Genomic DNA, 19,164 nt, shown 5'->3' with positions numbered 1-19,164 from the left:
GCAGTGCAGTACCCTGCCATTACTCTGCAGTGCAGTACCCCGCCATTACTCTGCAGTGCAGTACCCCGCCATTACTCTGCAGTGCAGTACCCCGCCATTACTCTGCAGTGCAGTACCCTGCCATTACTCTGCAGTGCAGTACCCTGCCATTACTCTGCAGTGCAGTACCCTGCCATTACTCTGCAGTACCCTGCCATTACTCTTCAGTACCCCCCATTACTCTGCAGTAACCCCCATTACTCTGCAGTACCCCCCAATACTCTGCAGTACCCTGCCATTACTCTGCAGTACCCCGCCATTACTCTGCAGTACCCCCCATTACTCTGCAGTAACCCCCATTACTCTGCAGTACCCCCCACTACTCTGCAGTACCCGTCATTACTCTGCAGTACCCCCAATACTCTGCAGTACCCTGCTATTACTCTGTAGTACCCCGCCAATACCCCGCCAATACTCTGTAATACCCTGCCATAAATTGCCATACCCAGCCATACTCAGAGATACCCAGCCATACTCGGTGATACCCTGAAGTACCCAGCCATAGACGCCCCCCACCCCTCACCGCCCTCTGGTGCTTCTACCAACTCGCCAGTACGATCAAAGCCAGAATCTTTTTTTTAATTTTTTATTTCAGGCTTCCCAGCCTAGAGGTGAGATGTGGGGTCATATTGACCCCCCAGATTTCACTGTAAAGAGGACCTGTCATCCCATATTCCTATTACAAGGGATGTTTACATTTCTTGTAATAGGAATAAAAGTGATCAAAAATATATTTTTGGGAAAAAAAATGTCAAACTAAAATAAAGTAAAATGAACAATAAAAAAATAAAATAAAAATTAAAGCGCCCATGTCCCCATGTGCTCGCATGTGCCACACATGTGAGGTATCGCCGAGAATGTTAGAGCGAGAGCAATAATTCTAGTCCTAGACCTCCTCTGCAACTCAAAACATGTAACCAGTAAAAAAATATTTAAAGCGTCGCCTATGGGGATTTTTTAAGTAGCGACGTTTGGCGCCATTCCACGGGCATGTGCAATTTTGAAGAGTGACATGTTTGATATCTATTTACTCAGCATAACTTCATCTTTCACTTTATGCAAACATTGGGCTAACAAGTGGTTAATAATAGAGCTTGCAGCCAGTAGTGTTAGGCGTGCTGTCTGCGTGCTCTGTACCCAGTACATACCGCTATAATATAGGGCAGGCCCCTACTTTCAAACATCCAACTTACAAACATCTCCTACTTGCAAACGCAAGGAGACAGCAGCAAGTGAGATGAAAAAAGATGGACGACAAAACAAATTATACAGGGGTGATAACCCTTCCCTATGTTTTCCAAAAAGCTTAAAGATAGTTTTTTTGACTGGAGCTACACTTTAAAAATGTACCGGTTGAAAATGACAAACAGATTCAACTTAACACAACAAACCTACACAGTCCCTGTCTTGTTTGCACCGTCTGTATACTGCTGTTCTGAGTATATAGGGCCTGGGGGCCACACGCATTTCCTTTTTTTAATATGGGTACGGGGTTCCCCTTAATATGTGTACAAGACCCAAATAGGCTGGTAATGGGCAGGGAGGGCTACCCATGCCATTTTTCTGAATGATTTTCAACCATATTGCAGGAACCAGATATAACATTAAAACCGCAAGCAGTTTTAAATGGTGTTATTTCCGTTTAATGTCATTTTGTGCAGGGACTGTTCTAAACACGGGAAACACGTGGCACTTCACAGGCATACTATAGACACCCCCCAGGCACCATATTTAAAGGAATATTTCACTTTTTTTTTTTCACTTTAATCGTCATTAAAATCACTGCTCCCGCCAAAACGGTAGTTTTTAAAACTTTTTTTTGCAGTGACCCATGTCCCCTGAGGCAGGAGGCAGGTCGCCAAACCCTTTTTAGCACACTATCTTGCATATTAGCCGTTAAAATTAGCACTTTCCAATTCGAACGTTCGAGTCCCATAGACTTCAATGGGGTTCTAACGTTCGTACCGAACGCGGGGGTCGTTCGCAAGTTCTGGTGCGAACCGAACCGGGGGGTGTTCGGCTCATCCCTAGTCCTCACTATGGAACCAATGCTTCAAAGAATCAGGGAAAATCCATCCGTCAAAGGGGTACAGGTCAAAGATATCCAACACAAAGTAGCGGCATTCGCCGATGACATGCTCCTGTTCCTCACAGAGCCGATCACCACAATACCCAACTTACTACAGGACTTTTCCCTGTTCAATGAAATTTCCAATCTCCAAATCAACTTTGGCATGGGTGGCATGGGTGAGACTGGAGGGTGCTTTCTCCTCAATTCCAATTCCAATATACCCCTTACCATGGATCAACATTCGATCCACGCTACCAGACACCTTACAACACCCCCTAATAGGCCCAACCATACACACCTTTAGTGGTATCTGCCAGAAGACGCGCATTGCTCAAACTCCTGGCCCAATGACCCCATTGGACGGAAACCCAGATTTTTCTCTGGGCTTGCATAATTGTCCAACTACTCTTGGTAAGGCATTCGCCGCTAGGAAGGCAGGAGCTTTCTTCAAACAGGGGGAATTGATCCCCTTCTCCACCCTCACATCCCGATTTCCCAAATGGGAATTATCGTTCTTTCAATTTCTTCAAATCCGTCACTTTTTACTTAAGACATCCACATCACAACAATGAAGCAGAGACTTCACCCCTTTTGAAACCATGTGCAATAGCAGGGACCCTGTTAAACATATCATCTCCCAACTATACACCATGCTATCCCCAACGCCCTCTAAATCGGAAAACCCTTACGTCCAGAGATGGGAACAAGACCTAAACGTAACATTGACACAAGAGGATTGGGATAATATTTGGCTAAATATACACAGAGGCTCATTAAACGTGTCGATACAAGAAAACGGTTACAAAATATACTCACTTTGGTACAGAACCCCCGATCGTTTACACAAATGTTATCCCCAGGTCCCTCCCACTTGTTGGAGGTGTGAGGGAGCCAGGGGAACTCTCTTGCACATCTGGTGGGAATGCAACCGAATCCAGCCCTTTTGGGTCGAAGTTAGCTGCCTCATGAAAAATCATGCCTCACGAAAATCATGACATACACGCCAGCATTTACTCCAGCTCAATTCTTACTTCACCACACCTCTTTACCCCAAAGACAATACAGGAAGTTCCTCATGCACCACTTAATTAACGCAGCAAAACTAGAGTCGCAGTATGGTTGCAGAGGGTATCCAGAATTGCAGAGATGGAAGCCCTAATACACCAAGCCAAAGAAACCTCACATAAATTCCAAAATACATGGGCCTGCTGGCTGCAGTTTCAACAAACGGAGGAATACAAAACACTTCTACGTAACTAATGGCTTGAGCTGGGGGATGATACCTACATGCACCAGGATATGCTTATCAGACATCTGTACCTCACTATTTTCTATTCCTTATAACCAGCCTCCTATACCCTCCCTCCTGATTAACAATTGGTAGTAACTGTGGATAACCCTCATATTGTCCCCAAATTTCACTGACATAGGTACAAACAAACCTTTCATGTCAAAATCTCTAGTTGACAGATGGGCTGTCATAATTCACTAATAATGGGACGAGGTAATTGTATATATACCTTACAATTTTTTTGGGCTCCCCACCCCTCTCACAGTCAGATCCCAGTAGGGGTGAGGGGGGGGGAGTGGAATCCCAGGATCCCGAGTCTCCACTTAATAGCCCATAGGAGTAGAAGTTCTGGCTTATTCTCTGCAGAGACAGGTCTAATAAAACACACTCAAGGATTGCCTAGTCCATACACTGATGGGAGACTGTAGGACTATAACTAGGCATAAATAAGGTTGTACAAGAGGTTCTACAGCCTCTTGATATTCGTCCCAGGTTATAGGAACCCACACAATATACCTATCTGTAACGGAATATGCACGTATTCAGAATGGATCCCATGTTGTTGTATAACTTAAGACACCCCATCTACTCCGATATGTGTTCTGAATACGGAAATAAATACAAATGTTATCGTTACTGCAAACGTATATATCATTAGATAACTGTAACATATACTACTTAACCTAATTTACATGAATAGAATGTAATTTTCTTACCTGATTGTACCTAACCTTGGATACGCTTTTGATGTTAACTGCATCTGGCGGCTGCGTCCGCAATTGTTTATTTCTGTTCTGTATCTCAAAACTCAATAAAATGTTTTAAATAAAAAAGTAATTAGTTAAGTTACAAATTACTTATCCCAAAAAGTAATTGCGTTAGTAACTCAATTACTACATTGGAAAAGTAATTAGTTACTCAGCAAAGTAACTGTGACTTGTTTTAAATATATTATAATGCAATTACGTTCTATAACATCTTTAATATCAAATATGTTTATATTAACTGATTGAAGAATAAAAACACTATATACAGTATTTTAGAACATTTGGTATTTATTTGAACCCAAATGTTGAGGGGGGTGGCAGCGGTGGTATTTAAGGGGTAGCAGCAGTGGTACTTGAGGGGGTGGCAGTGGTGGTACTTGAGGGGGTGGCAGCGGTGGTACTTGGGGGGGTGGCAGCGGTGGTGTACTTGGGGGGGTGGCAGGCAGCGTAGTACTTGGGGGGGGGTGGCAGCGGTGGTGGTGCCATCCTCTCCCACCACCACCACCTCTGCCTCTTACTGATCCCATCCCCCACCACCACTGATCTCATCCCTACCCTATACCCCCATCACCTCTGTTGTTGAAGTGATGGTGGGTGGGTAGGGATGGGATCAGTAAGAAGCAGAGGTGGTGGAGGACTTGGGATGGATCAATTGCACTGCAATTTGAATAATCAGTCACTTACTTGAATGCCTCCAGGGATGCCTTTCCTCATGAGGAAGGAGAGAGAGAGACCCTCCCCTTCACTCGATTGGTGTCAGCTGGTCAGCTGACTTCATTTTTCAGTGTCCGCCCCGCCTCCCTACATTCTCTCTCTGGATAGGCGGGGCGGGATGGGGCGGTCCAGACAGTCTCTCTGAGTCTCAGCCTCTTCTCATCTCAGTGGGCGAAAGCCCCCCTCCCCGCGGCGGAACAAATGGCCAGGCAGAGCGGCCATGGCGGGACCTTCTGGGCAGTAGATCTAATTGAGGTAACGCCGCCCAAGTATTGGGAACTAATTACTTATTACCCTCTAAAGTAACTGCGTTAAGTAACTCCGTTTATTTTAACTATTTTTACTTACATCACTGGTGGTCACTATTGGTAAATTATCCCTTTGATAGAGTTTTTTCTCTGATTCAGATAAAAAAGGCATCAAAGAATATAAGAGATCACTACTGGGTAGGTTCCCCATCACTGTAAAGTTCTGGTTTAGTCTACTTTAAAAAAAAAATAATATCATTTTTATTAAATTTTCAGTACAGAGAAAAAGTCCAATAGAAAATCAAATCAAAGTCAGTATCTTTTCAAGGGACTTACAGGACAGAACATTCATATTGCAGGACATTAAATGCATTGTAATATCAAGATAGTACAGATATCTAGAAATTACAGATATCTTGCTAGCCTATGCATATAATTCAGGTGACAACCAATTGTATGCTAATAAGAAATATTAAGGGCACCAGTCAACCCATGCTTTCCAAACTTTAACAAATGTGTCGCAGGAGGGTAATCTATAGGACATACGTTTTTCATACTGAAAATTGAGCTTAACTAAAGTAATAGCCTTGTTGTTTAGTATACTTTTTGATTGTTTTCACTTACCTGGTGTAACTCTAGTAATTTACACATACTACTGTTATGACTAAGTGCATTCTACGTGAAAGGCATGAACAACTACTGCTGTGATGTGATGTTTTTGTACTTGGATTTTATACAAAAGAGTTTACATTTTTCTGGCTATTGGTGTGCGGTCAGACTCTATTTGTGAATGTTACCTACTGTCTGTGCCTTTTATTAGACAACTTAAACAATTTCAGGTATGGATATTTTTACATAGTTATATTGGTCCAACTTGGACCAATGTAACTATAGATAGACAATATCTGGTTGATCCCCTAGTGGATGCAAATCATTGTAGTAGATACTGCTACTACAGTGACCTCCTCTAGCTTCCACGTTTCTTGTCGAAAAAGGCTGCCCTGCTGCAATGTGAACACATGAGGTTGCCGTTGAAAGCAGGTACCATTCAGGCATCCTCTGATTGAGATGGAGAATGTAATGTCACCACCCCACCTTTCCACCTTGTATCATTTCCGAAACAGTGTCATCAGCATTCTCTCAGATAACACATACCTCCTTTACCACATCTGTTCAAGTACTTCTGGAAGCAGTCACTACATATGATGTTGGATATAACAAGGAATGAAGTCTGGGGGAGGATACATGGTAACATGCATCTCTCCTTTCATTTTCAATGTTAATGTGTCATTCTTGCTGCAATCCCTCTAGTAGGGATGAGCTTCGAGTTCGAGTCGAACTCATGTTCTACTCGAATATTGCCTGTTCGCCTGTTCAGCGAACAGTGAACAATTTGGGCTGTTCGCAGCAAATTCGAAAAGCCGGAACACCCTATACAAGTCTATGGGAGAAATCTAAAGTGCTAATTTTAAAGGGTAATATGCAGGTTACTGTCCTAAAAAGTGTTTGGGGACCCGGGTCCTGCCCCAGGGGACATGGATCAATGCAAAAAAAAGTTTTAAAAACGGCCGTTTTTTCAGGAGCAGTGATTTTAATAATGGTTAAAGTGAAACAATAAAAGTGTAATATTCCTTTAAATTTCGTAGCTGGGGGGTATCTATAGTATGCCTGTGAAGGGGCGCATGTTTCTGCTGCTTAGAACTGTCCCTGCACAAAGTGTCATTTGTGCAGGAAAAAAAGTCTTTTAAAATCACTTGCGGCTAAATTGTCGGCTCCCCGTAATACAGAGAACACTCAATGAGTGTTCTCTGTATTAGCCGACAATTCATTCATTCATTGATAAAAAAAAAAAAAAAGCGTGGGGGTTCCCCTAAATTCAATTACCAGGCCCTTCAGGTCTGACATGGATATTAAGGGGAACCCCGTGTCAAATTAAAAAAAAAAATTGACGTGGGGGTCCCCCTAAATATCCATACCAGACCCTTCAGGTCTGATATGGATATTAAGGGGAACCCCGCATCAAATTAAAAAAAAAATTGACGTGGGGGTCCCCCTAAAAATCCATACCAGACCCTTTATCTGAACACGCAACCTGGCAGGCCGCAGAAAAAGAGGGGGGGACGAGAGAGCGGCCCCCCTCCCTCCTGAACCATACCAGGCCACATACCCTCAACATTGGGAGGATGCTTTGGGGGTCTGTGACCCCTCAAAGCACCTTGTCCCCATGTTGATGAGGACAAGGGCCTCATCCTCACAACCCTGGCCGGTGGTTGTGAGGGTCTGCGGGCGGGGGGCTTATCAGAATCTGGAAGCCCCCTTTAACAAGGGGACCCCCAGATCCCGGCCCCCCCTGTTTGAAATGGTAAGGGGGTACAAAAGTACCTTACCATTTCACAAAGAAAGTGTCAAAAGGGTTAAATAAGACAAACACACTTTTGAAAAATTCCTCTTCTGTCTCCACTGCGGAGACTGCGGAGATCCCAGCGCTGACGTTTCTTATATTAGGAGGGCGAGGCCACCCGTCACCTGACCCCGCCCCTCTGACGCTGGAGAGGGAAGCCAGGGGTTCCCCAGTGACATGTGGGTGACCCGCCGCCTCTGATGTAACGCAGGTTTCTGTTACATCAGAGGGGGCGGGGTCACTGGGGAACCCCTGGCTCCCTTCACCAGCGTCAGAGGGGGCGGGTCAGGTGATGAGTGGCCCCGCCCTCCTAATATAAGAAACGTCAGCGCTGGGATCTCCGCAGTGTCTCCGCAATGGAGACAGAAGAAGGATGTATGGACAGCGCTGGACTGAGAGATCCCCCGTCGCTGGATATGATCATCCATTGCTGGACCCCGGAGATTCGTCGCTGGATAGCAAGAGTGGATTAGCACCGCTGGAATCTTTTTTTTATTTTTTTTATTTTTAATAAAGGAATTTTTCAAAAGTGTGTTTGTCTTATTTAACCATTTTGACACTTTCTTTGTGAAATGGTAGGGGTACTTTTGTACCCCCTTACCATTTCAAACAGGGGCGGGGCCAGGATCTGGGGGTTCCCTTGTTAAAGGGGGCTTCCAGATTCTGATAAGCCCCCTGCCCGCAGACCCTCACAACCACCGGCCAGGGTTGTGAGGATGAGGCCCTTGTCCTCATCAACATGGGGACAAGGTGCTTTGAGGGGTCACAGACCCCCAAAGCATCCTCCCAATGTTGAGGGTATGTGGCCTGGTACGGTTCAGGAGGGAGGGGGGGGGCGCTCTCTCGTCCCCCCCTCTTTTCCTGCGGCCTGCCAGGTTGCGTGCTCGGATAAAGGGTCTGGTATGGATTTTTAGGGGGACCCCCACGTCAATTTTTTTTTTATTTGATGCGGGGTTCCCCTTAATATCCATATCAGACCTGAAGGGTCTGGTATGGATATTTAGGGGGACCCCCACGTCAATTTTTTTTTTAATTTGACACGGGGTTCCCCTTAATATCCATGTCAGACCTGAAGGGCCTGGTAGTTGAATTTAGGGGAACCCCCACGCTTTTTTTTTTTTATCAATGAATGAATGAATTGTCGGCTAATACAGAGAACACTCATTGAGTGTTCTCTGTATTACGGGGAGCCGACAATTTAGCCGCAAGTGATTTTAAAATACTTTTTTTCCTGCACAAATGACACTTTGTGCAGGGACAGTTCTAAGCAGCAGAAACATGCGCCCCTTCACAGGCATACTATAGATACCCCCCAGCTACGAAATTTAAAGGAATATTACACTTTTATTGTTTCACTTTAATCATTATTAAAATCACTGCTCCTGAAAAAACGGCCATTTTTAAAACTTTTTTTTGCATTGATCCATGTCCCCTGGGGCAGGACCCAGGTCCCCACTTTTTAGGACAGTAACCTGCATATTACCCTTTAAAATGAGCACTTTAGATTGTGAACGTTCGAGTCCCATAGACTTTAATAGGGTTCTAAAGTTCACACGAAGTTTAGGTCTGTTCGCAGGTTCTGGTGCGAACCGAACAGGGGGGTGTTCGGCTCATCCCTACCCTCTAGTAAAACACAGAATTTATAGGTCTATCATGGACATTTTCATGCTGAAATTCAGCTCTTCTGGCACTATCCAAGTTCTCATGACACTGTCGCTAGTAGAGCAAAGCTTTAATGACATTGTTTTAGGTAATATGCACCTGTCATACACTTAATGCAGCTCTCATAGTTCTCTGCAGGTCTGACAAGTCTCATAAGCTCTCTCCAGTAACTGGCTGCTACCCAGTTAATCTCTAGTTAAATTATAACTCACATATTTTGGTAAGAGGAGCATTTTCGTAGCATTTTCACTTTATTTTAATACTTCTAAACTCAGTTTTGTTTCTTTTATGTGTTTCAGTTGTTAAATAAACAGTCACACATTTTCTAGTAGTATACAAGGTGTATATTAAAGAATGAGACTGTGATCCCACCTAGTAAACAAAGCAATAAAAACAGGTTATAACTGCATGCGTGGTGACCTTGAACATGACAAACAGCAACACTCTATGATGTTCAGTTGATTGTGAGTCGCCATTTAGTTTGGTTGTGTTTTCTGTAGTGTGCCGAGAAAATGCTGTTTAAGAGTTGAACAACTTGTCAATTTGAAATTTTTTGTAAAATTGCACAAAACACCAATAGAATGTCTTCAAATGCTTAATACAGCTTATGGGAATGATGAACCATCTTGTGCGTTTGAGTGGCACAAAAGATTCAGCGGGGGATGTGAGAATGAATTCCCAAAAGTTAAATCAGTGGTTAACCGATTCCCGATTGCCGCATGTAGATATACATCGACAGAATGGCATTGCTGCGGAAATGAGCGTACCTATACATCACTTTGAATTTGCCACCAGCGGTGCATGCACACAACTGCCGAGAGCTCCATAAGTAGGATTGCGGGTCCAACGAACTCCATGTCCATGGGGATAACTGCGATCGTCTCATGGAGAGGAAGAATGGGGAAACGCTAACCTAAACAAGCATTTCCCCTTTCTGCCTAGTGACACTGTCACTGATCACCGCTCCCTGTAATCGGGAGCGGTAATCAGTGATGTGTCACACGTAGCCCCCCCCACATTTGGAATAACTCTCTAGGACACACTTAACCCCTACAGCAACACCTAGTGTTAACCCCATTCACTGCCAGTCACATTTACACAGTAATCAATGCATTTTTTAATCGCACTGATCGCTGTATAAATGTGAATGGTCCCAGAAATGTGTAAAAATTGTCCGATGTGTCCGCCATAATGTCACAGTCATGATAAAAATTGCTGATCTCCGCCATTACTAGTAAAAAAAAAAAATATTAATAAAAATGCCATAAAACTATCCCCTATTTTGTAGACGCTATAACTTTTGCACAAACCAATCAATAAACGCTTATTGCGATTTTTTTTACCAAAAATATGTAGAAGAATACGTATCGGCCTAACCTGAGGAAAAAAATATTTTTTTTATATATTTTTGTGAGATATTTATTATATATTTTCAAAATTGTCGCTCTTTTTTTGTTTATAGTGCAAAAAATAAAAACCGCAGCGGTGCTAAAATACCACCAAAAGAAAGCTCTATTTGTAGAAAAAAAGGACGTCAGTTTTGTTTGGGAGCCATGTTGTACGACCGCGCAATTGTCAATTAAAGCGAATCTCAAAAATTGGTCTGGTCTTTGGCCAGCCAAATGGTCCGGGGCTGAAGTGGTTAAAGGGACACACTTTGAGTCAGTTGATGCTGTAAAGAAGAAAACTGCAAATTTGTTGAAATAGCTGACAGAAATTAATTTTCTCCATGCCTTCAACCAGTGGAAAACAAGACTGCAGCAATGTATTATTGCAAACGAGGAATATATTGAAGGGGGCAAGCATTACATTTGTAATATATATAAATAAGGGTGAGTTATTTAATCAGTCTCCATATTTAAAGGAGTTGTAAAGGCATTCTATGCATTAAGATAAAAAACCTTCTGTGTGTAGCACCCCCTAATTACCTACCTGAGCTCCTTCTCTCTCCAGCATTGTCCACAATCCCCTCAGCCATCCAGTACACTCCTCCTAATTTGCTGAGACAGAGCAGCAGTGTTATTGGTTCCCAAGGCTGTCAATCAAAGTCAGTCAGCCAATCAGGGGAGAGACGGGGTGGGGCCAGGTCAGGGCCTGTGTCTGAATGGATACACGGAGCTCTGACTCGGCTTGGGTGACAACTTGTAGCAAGCTGATGGCTATGGGGCACTCAAAAGAGGGAGGGACTAGGAACAGCAAAGAAGGACACAAGAAGAGGAGGATCCGGGCTGCTCTGTGCAAAACCAACTGCACAGAGGAGGAAATTATAACATGTTTGTTATTTAACCACTTAACAACCGCCCATTGCCGATTAACGGCTTCAGGGCGGTTGTTTAACTCTGAGAGGCCGTTAATTAACGGCCTCCCAGAATTCTGCTCTCGCGCGCCCCCTGGGGCGCGCACACGAGAGCATCCGTGACCGCTGGGTCCAGTGGACCCGGCGCATCACGAATCACGGTAAACGGCCGTTTACCACGTGATCGCTCCGTCAAATGACGGAATGATCACTTGTAAACAAACCGGCGTCATGTTATGACGCCGGTTCCTCCCTCCCCCTCTCTGTACCGATCGGTACAGCGGAGGGGGAAGAGATCGGTGTCAGCAGCGATGTGGGCTGCATCTGCAGTGCCCACATCGCTGCTCACCGAAAATTAACCCCTCAATTCCCTGCCAACACTCTGCAATACCCTGCCATTACTCTGCATTACTCTGCAATACCCCCATTACTCTGCATTACTCTGCAATACCCCCATTACTCTGCATTACTCTGCAATACCCCCATTACTCTGCATTACTCTGCAATACCCCCATTACTCTGCATTATTCTGCAATACCCCCATTACTCTGCATTACCCTGCAACACTCTGCAATGCCCTGCAACACTCTGCAATGCCCTGCAACACTCCGCAATGCCCTGCAACACTCCGCAATGCCCTGCAACACTCCGCAACGCCCTGCAACACTCCGCAACGCCCTGCAACACTCCGCAACGCCCTGCAACACTCCGCAACGCCCTGCAACACCTTGCAACACTCTGCAATGCCCTGCAACACTCCGCAATGCCCTGCAACACTCCGCAATGCCCTGCAACACCTTGCAACACTCTGCAATACCCTGCAACACTCCGCAATGCCCTGCAACACTCTGCAATGCCCTGCAACACCTTGCAACACTCTGCAATGCCCTGCAACACTCTGCAATGCTCTGCAACACCCGCCAATACCCTGCAACACTCTGCAATACCCTGCAACACTCTGCAATGCTCTGCAACACCCGCCAATACCCTGCAACACTCTGCAATGCTCTGCAACACCCGCCAATACCCTGCAATGCTCTGCAATGCAATACTCTGCAACGCCATACTCTGAGATACCCAGCCATACTCTGAGATACCCAGCCATACTCTGAGATACCCTGCAATACCCAGCCATAGACATCCCCCCCTCCCCCTCCCGCCGCCCTCCGTTGCTTCTACCGAATCGCTAATACGATCAAAGTCAGAATCTTTTTATTTTTTTTCAGGCTTCCCAGCTTAGAGGTGAGATGCGTGGTCTTATTGACCCCATATCTCACTGTAAAGAGGACCTGTCATGCCATATTCCTATTACAAGGGATGTTTACATTCCTTGTAATAGGAATAAAAGTGATCAAAAAAAATATTTTTGGGGAAAAAAATGTCAAACTAAAATAAATAAAGTAAAATGAACAATAAAAAAAAATGTTTTTTTTAAAGCGCCCCTGTCCCCATGTGCTCGCATGCAGAAGCGAACGCATACGTAAGTCCCGCCCACATATGAAAACGGTGTTCAAACCACACATGTGAGGTATCGCTGCGAACGTTAGAGCGAGTGCAATAATTCTAGCCCTAGACCTCCTCTGTAACTCAAAACATATAACCAGTAAAAAAAAATTAAATCGTCGCCTATGGGGATTTTTAAGTAGCGACGTTTGGCGCCATTCCACGAGCGTGTGCAATTTTGAAGAGTGACATATTAGGTATCTATTTACTCAGCGTAACTTCATCTTTCACATTATGGAAAAATTGGGCTAACTTTACTGTGTTTTTTTTTTTTTTTTAAGCACAAAACTGTTTTTTTTCCAAAAAAAAGCATTCGAAAAATTACTGCGCAAATACCGTGCGAGATAAAAAGTTGCAAAGACCACCATTGTATTCTCCAGGGTGTTTGCTAAAAAAACATATATAATGTTTTGGAGTTCTATGCAATTTTCTAGCAAATAAATGATGATTTTTACATGTAGGAGAGAAATGTCAGAATTGTCCTGGGTGCTCCAGAACGCCTGATGGCGCTCCCTGCATGTTGGGCCTCTGTATGTGGCGGCACTGTGTAAAAGTCTCACACATGTGGTATCGCCGTACTCGGGAGTAATAGCAGAATGTGTTTTAGGGTGTAATTTGTGGTATGCATATGCTGTGTGTGAGAAATAACCTGATAATATGACAATTTTGTGAAAAAAAAATAAAAAGGAAAAAAAATCTTGATTTTGCAAAGAATTGTGGGAAAAAATGACAACTTCAAAAAACTCATCATGCCTCTTACTAAATACCTTGGAATGTCTTCTTTCCAAAAAGGGTCATTTGGGGGGTATTTGTACTTTTCTGGCATGTTAGGGTCTCACGAATTGAAATAGGCCGTCAGTACTTCAGGTGTGATCAATTTTCAGATATTGGCACCATAGCTTGTGGACTCTATAACTTTCACAAAGACCAAATAATATCCACCAATTTGTACTTATTTTTACCAAAGATATGTAGTAGTATAAATTTTGGCCAAAATTTATGAAGAAAAAATTACTAATCTGCTAAATTTTCTAACAGAAACAAAGAAAAATTCATTTTTTTACAGAATTTTCTGTATTTTTTCCTTTATAGCACAAAAAATAAAAAACCCAGCGGTGATTAAATACCACCAAAAGAAAGCTCTATTTGTGTGAAAAAAGGACAAAAATTTCATATAGGTCCAGTGTTGCATGACTGAGTAATTGTCATTCAAAATGCGAGAGCACCGAAAGCTGAAAATTGGTCTGGTTATTAAGGGTGTTTAAGTCCCCAGTGGTCAAGTGGTTAAAAAAAAAAAAAAGTGAGCCTTTACAATCACTTTAATAGACACACCTCGTATAAATCCAGTTCATTCTGTGGAATATATAAAAGTTTTATCACTCGTTAGCCCTGTTTAAGTATATCAATTGACAATATACCACTCTACGCATAACAAATACTGTATTTATCAGCGTATAACACGCACCTTTTCCCCTGAAAATAGGGAGCAAATCGTGAGTGCGTGTAATGCGCAGACAGTGTACCACGGAGGAGGGGGACATGTGCCAGCGGAATTCACTGAGCCATCATCTCCTCTCCACTCAGCTCTCCACTCGGCTCTAACTTGACTCTCACGTCACACACATAGTCCCGCCTCCACCACTGGCATTGGACCAGTGTTCTGTCTATCACAGGAGCTGGTCCAATGCCAATGGCGGAGGCGGGACTGAGTATGTGACTTCCGACTGAGAGCGATGATAAGTGATGATCCACCCCGTGGACATCCGCTTGCTCAGCAGAGATCGCTCCGTCGATCCCCGCTGAGCAGGAAGATGACAGGTCCATCTCTGCACACTGTGCAGGGACGGATCTGTCAAATCGCCGCTCTCCACAGAGTCCATCATCACCTGATCCGATCTGCACAGGGATGGAAAAGTAGGCTTTTCCTCCGTCACACTTTTTCGGATCGGAGCGGGTCGGATGTCAGCGGACATGTCACCGCTGACATCCGACGCTCAATAGAGGTCTACGGAGCAACCGTTCAGGTCTGCCTAAAAAACTGACAGGCGGACCTGAACAGATCGGTCGTGTGAAAGAGGCCTAAATAGGAGATGATGGATCGGTGATTTCCTGCGAGAGATGAGAGATGGTGAGCTGCATTGATGGGGGAGATGGGCACAGATTGGGCTGCAGATGGGCACAGATCAGGCTGCAGATGGATGCATATCAGACTGCAGATGGGCGCAGATCAGGCTGCAGATGGGCGCGGATCAGGCTGATGAAAGGGCACAGATCAGGCTGCAGATGGGCACAGATAAGGCTGTGCTGAAGCTGCAGATGGGCACAGATTAGGCTACATTGAGGCTGCAGATGGGCACTAATCCAGCTGCATTGATGCTCACTGACCATTATTTTGCTTCAAAGTGGTTTATTGAAAAAAATGTTTTTTCCTGAAACTTCCCTCTTAAATTGTGGTGTGTGTTATACACCAATAAATACGGTAATCTCCCAGAAATCTTTTGATAATGCAAGTTGAACATATGTAAATTACATTTTGTAAGGTTCTTGAATGTTTGAAAGTTCAAATGTGCCCAAAGATATGATAAAAATGTGTGTGAGCACGTTTATATACTTGTGGAAAATTATTTCTATAATCCTTTGTGCTTCAAATTTTAGCTGTTAACCTTGTGTAATGCTGTCTCAGTGACCAATTCACATCATATAATGTCTCCTTCATTTATTTATTTTTTATTTTTTTTTAAACTTTCTTTATTTATATCACATGAGTCCAGAGGGGTGGAACAACAATTACGGGGAGCAAAGACATTCATTTCTCACATAGATATATCTTATATCCTATAGAGCATATTCCATTTTCCTCTTCTCTTATATAAATAAAACCAAATTATTTCATTTACACATTGCATATTCCAATTTATATATATTATCTATCTATTCCATTCTTATCCATTATAATTCTTATTTCCTCCAGTTATAACTCCCCCAGACTTCCCTCATCTTTTATCTATTTTCCCATTGCCCCAGCTAACGGAGAAAAAAAAAAATTATTATTATTGTTTACCCCCATCCCCCACCCCTCCCTCCTCCCTCCTCCCTTCCCTCTCCTCTATCCCCTCACCCCCCCCCCCCCCCACAAGAGACAAGTACTTCCCAGCCCCCATAGGGGGGTTCAAATGCATTCAAGTACGTGCGGACTCACTCCTCTGCTATGTTCCCCATCAGATTCTTCCCTTCCTCAGAATTCATAAATGAGTTCCAAGATCTCCAAGTTTCATCATATTGATCCTTTCTATCTTGGGCAGAGAGAACTAAGTCCTCTATGGCACCTACGTTTCTTACTCTATTTAGCCACATTGAAATTGAAGGTGGTCTGGGGTCTTTCCATCTGAGTGCAATTCCTACCTTAGCTGCATTAACTAGATGGCATATCACCGATTTCCTATATGCTTGTAAAGGTATTTCTGTGCAGTGAAGCAAAAAAAAGGCCGGGTCTTCTGGGATCTGGTATGATGTAAATTTTTGAGAGATCTTTTGTACTTCTAGCCAATATTGTCTTATCTTAGGGCATTGCCAAAATATATGCATCAAAGTCCCCCGTTCCTTTTTACACCGCCAACAACGGTCAGAAGCCTCTGGAAAGAACTTACAGAGTTTTGACGGGGTATAATACCACTGCGTCAATATCTTATAATTAGATTCCTGAGTCCGCGAACAGATCGATGAGTTCAATGCCAGATATATAATCTTCTGCCGTTGTGTGGGTGAAAAAGTCTTTCCCAGGTCTTTCTCCCATTTCTCAATTCCAGGCATTTTAAAACCTTCTGGAGGGGCATTCAGCAATTCATATATCTTAGAGATTACCCGTGAAAGGGGCTCTTTCTCCTCAAAATATATCTCAAACTTTGTCAGTTGTCTTTGATAGTTCGTCGCCGGTCCTAATGTTTGAAAAAAATGTCGCAACTGTAATGCCTCCCAAAAAATTATTTCATATCGACCTCCTTGTTGCGTCAATGTGGCTATCGAAGGCCATGTTTCCAATTGTAGAAAGTGCGATGCTTGGGTATAGCCCCTTTCTATAAGTCCCTGAAATGCTCCTGGTTCCATTCCCGGTAAAAAACTAGGGTTACCCAGAATGGGAAATAGTGGTGAATTTGTTGTAGAGAATTGAGGATTTCGACAGATCTTAGCCCCTATCCGCAACGTTGGACCTATAAGTGGGTGTTTTTTAAGCAATTCTGGTAATGTTGTATAACACCAGATTGCTCTGCGTAGGGGTATTGAACTGCATTTTTGTTCTATTTCTGTCCATAATTTAGATTCTGTATGTCTACACCAGTCAATCACTCTGCCAATGTGTACTGCCTGGTAATATTTATACATATCTGGTACTGCCAGGTCGCCGTAACGTTTAGGAGCTCTCATCATGTTTCTATTGACCCTTGGTCGTTTGTTTGCCCATATAAATTTAGTGAAAAGAGTATCTATCTGGCGGAAAAAAGGTGTTGGAATATCTATAGGTAAGGTCTGAAATAGATATAACAGTTTTGGCAGTATGTTCATTTTTATAATATTACATCTGGCAAACCACGAGTGTAATCCCTGTTTCCATTTGTCGAATAGTACCCGAATTTCCTGTAGTAACGGGGGGAAATTTACTTTAAAAGTCTTTTCCATCTTATCTGGTATATATGTACCTAAATACTTAAGTGCTACATTCACCCATTTAAAGCTATAATTAGGCCGTATAGTCTGTTGTACCCCTATGGGCAGAGCTACCCCCATTGCCTCCGATTTTGTATAATTTATTTTTAGATTTGATATCTCCCCATATCTTACAATTTCCTCCATAAGGTTTGGTAAGGAGATGTGTGGTCTGGATAGGGAAAACAAAAGGTCATCCGCATATGCTGATATTTTGTAGTTATGCCCCCCTATTTGGAGTCCCTGGATATCCGGGTTTTGTCGGATTTTATTCAATAGTGGTTCTAATGAAAGGACAAACAATAAGGGTGAGAGAGGGCAGCCCTGGCGGGTTCCATTTGAGATCTTAAATGGTTCTGAAAAAACTCCATTTACCTTCACTAAAGCCTGTGGGGAGGCATATATCCCAGCAATCCACCGTAGCATACCCTCTCCCACCCCCATGTGTCTTAATACCGCGAACATAAATTCTCCTTTATTATCTAAACAAAAAAAATCATTCATGAACAGGTGCACATACCTTTTATATGCCATGTCCACCAAAAACAAATATTACACTAACGTTACACTAATTTCTGGTTTAAAAATATATGTATATATTCAAGTATGATTGTATGTAGCACAACCCCAGTGCTACTAGGCTTTATTAGCAGTTACAGAAACCGTTTTTTTTTTCCTTTTGGGATAAAGGTTTTGCATAAAAAAGATGATCATTGTAAGCACCCATGTCAGTGATAAATGGTTTGTCTCATCCCTTAAACTGCTACATCTGCAAGAGTGCTTGTTCCCCTGAAAAACCAACAGATTTACTTGCCAGATCACCAGGGAAAACAAAGAAAAAAAAACTAAAAGGAAAATGAATGCACTCACCACATCTAACAATTGGTAAGCTGCAATATATTAAATGTTAGCTTTTGAGTTTAATATTGCTTTTAGCATTGTGCTCTCCTATGTAAAACCTATTTATACATCTTTAATTTAAGAGCTTTGTTTATGCTTGAAGCTATGTACACTTTTTTAAATATCTGAATTTACAGACGTCTCAGAGAGATTTAGAGTACCACCTAATGAAAAAGCTCTGGGGTTCCTTGAGACCAAAGGTGCAACTTCACATTCACCAGATGTTCATTATATTATCAAGTGACCCATATCATTTTATGGATTGAATTGTGTTTGGCACGGTCCATGTGCCTATATATACTATATATAGTATACCTATTGCCTATTTTAGTTGCCTAGCTAGTCTAATTTTTCAAGTGTAACTTTTAAGAGAAAAAGAGTTCAATACAACATACATGGTATATTTTTTTAGCAAAGTTCAAATTAAACACGTATTTTAAAATGCAATAAAAATAACAAGTAGTAAAAAAGGGAAAAATAGAAAAAAGACGTTTCTGATAAAAAAGCAATATAAAATAGATCAGCCCGCTGCTATTTGCCTAATATTGCTGACATCTATCATCACCTCTGA

The sequence above is a fragment of the Lithobates pipiens genome, unplaced genomic scaffold (assembly GCF_037356315.1).
Source record: "Lithobates pipiens isolate NorthernLeopardFrog02 unplaced genomic scaffold, aLitPip1_a1.2 Scaffold_22, whole genome shotgun sequence".
NCBI lineage: Eukaryota > Metazoa > Chordata > Amphibia > Anura > Ranidae > Lithobates > Lithobates pipiens.
This window is presented reverse-complemented; position numbering follows the sequence as displayed.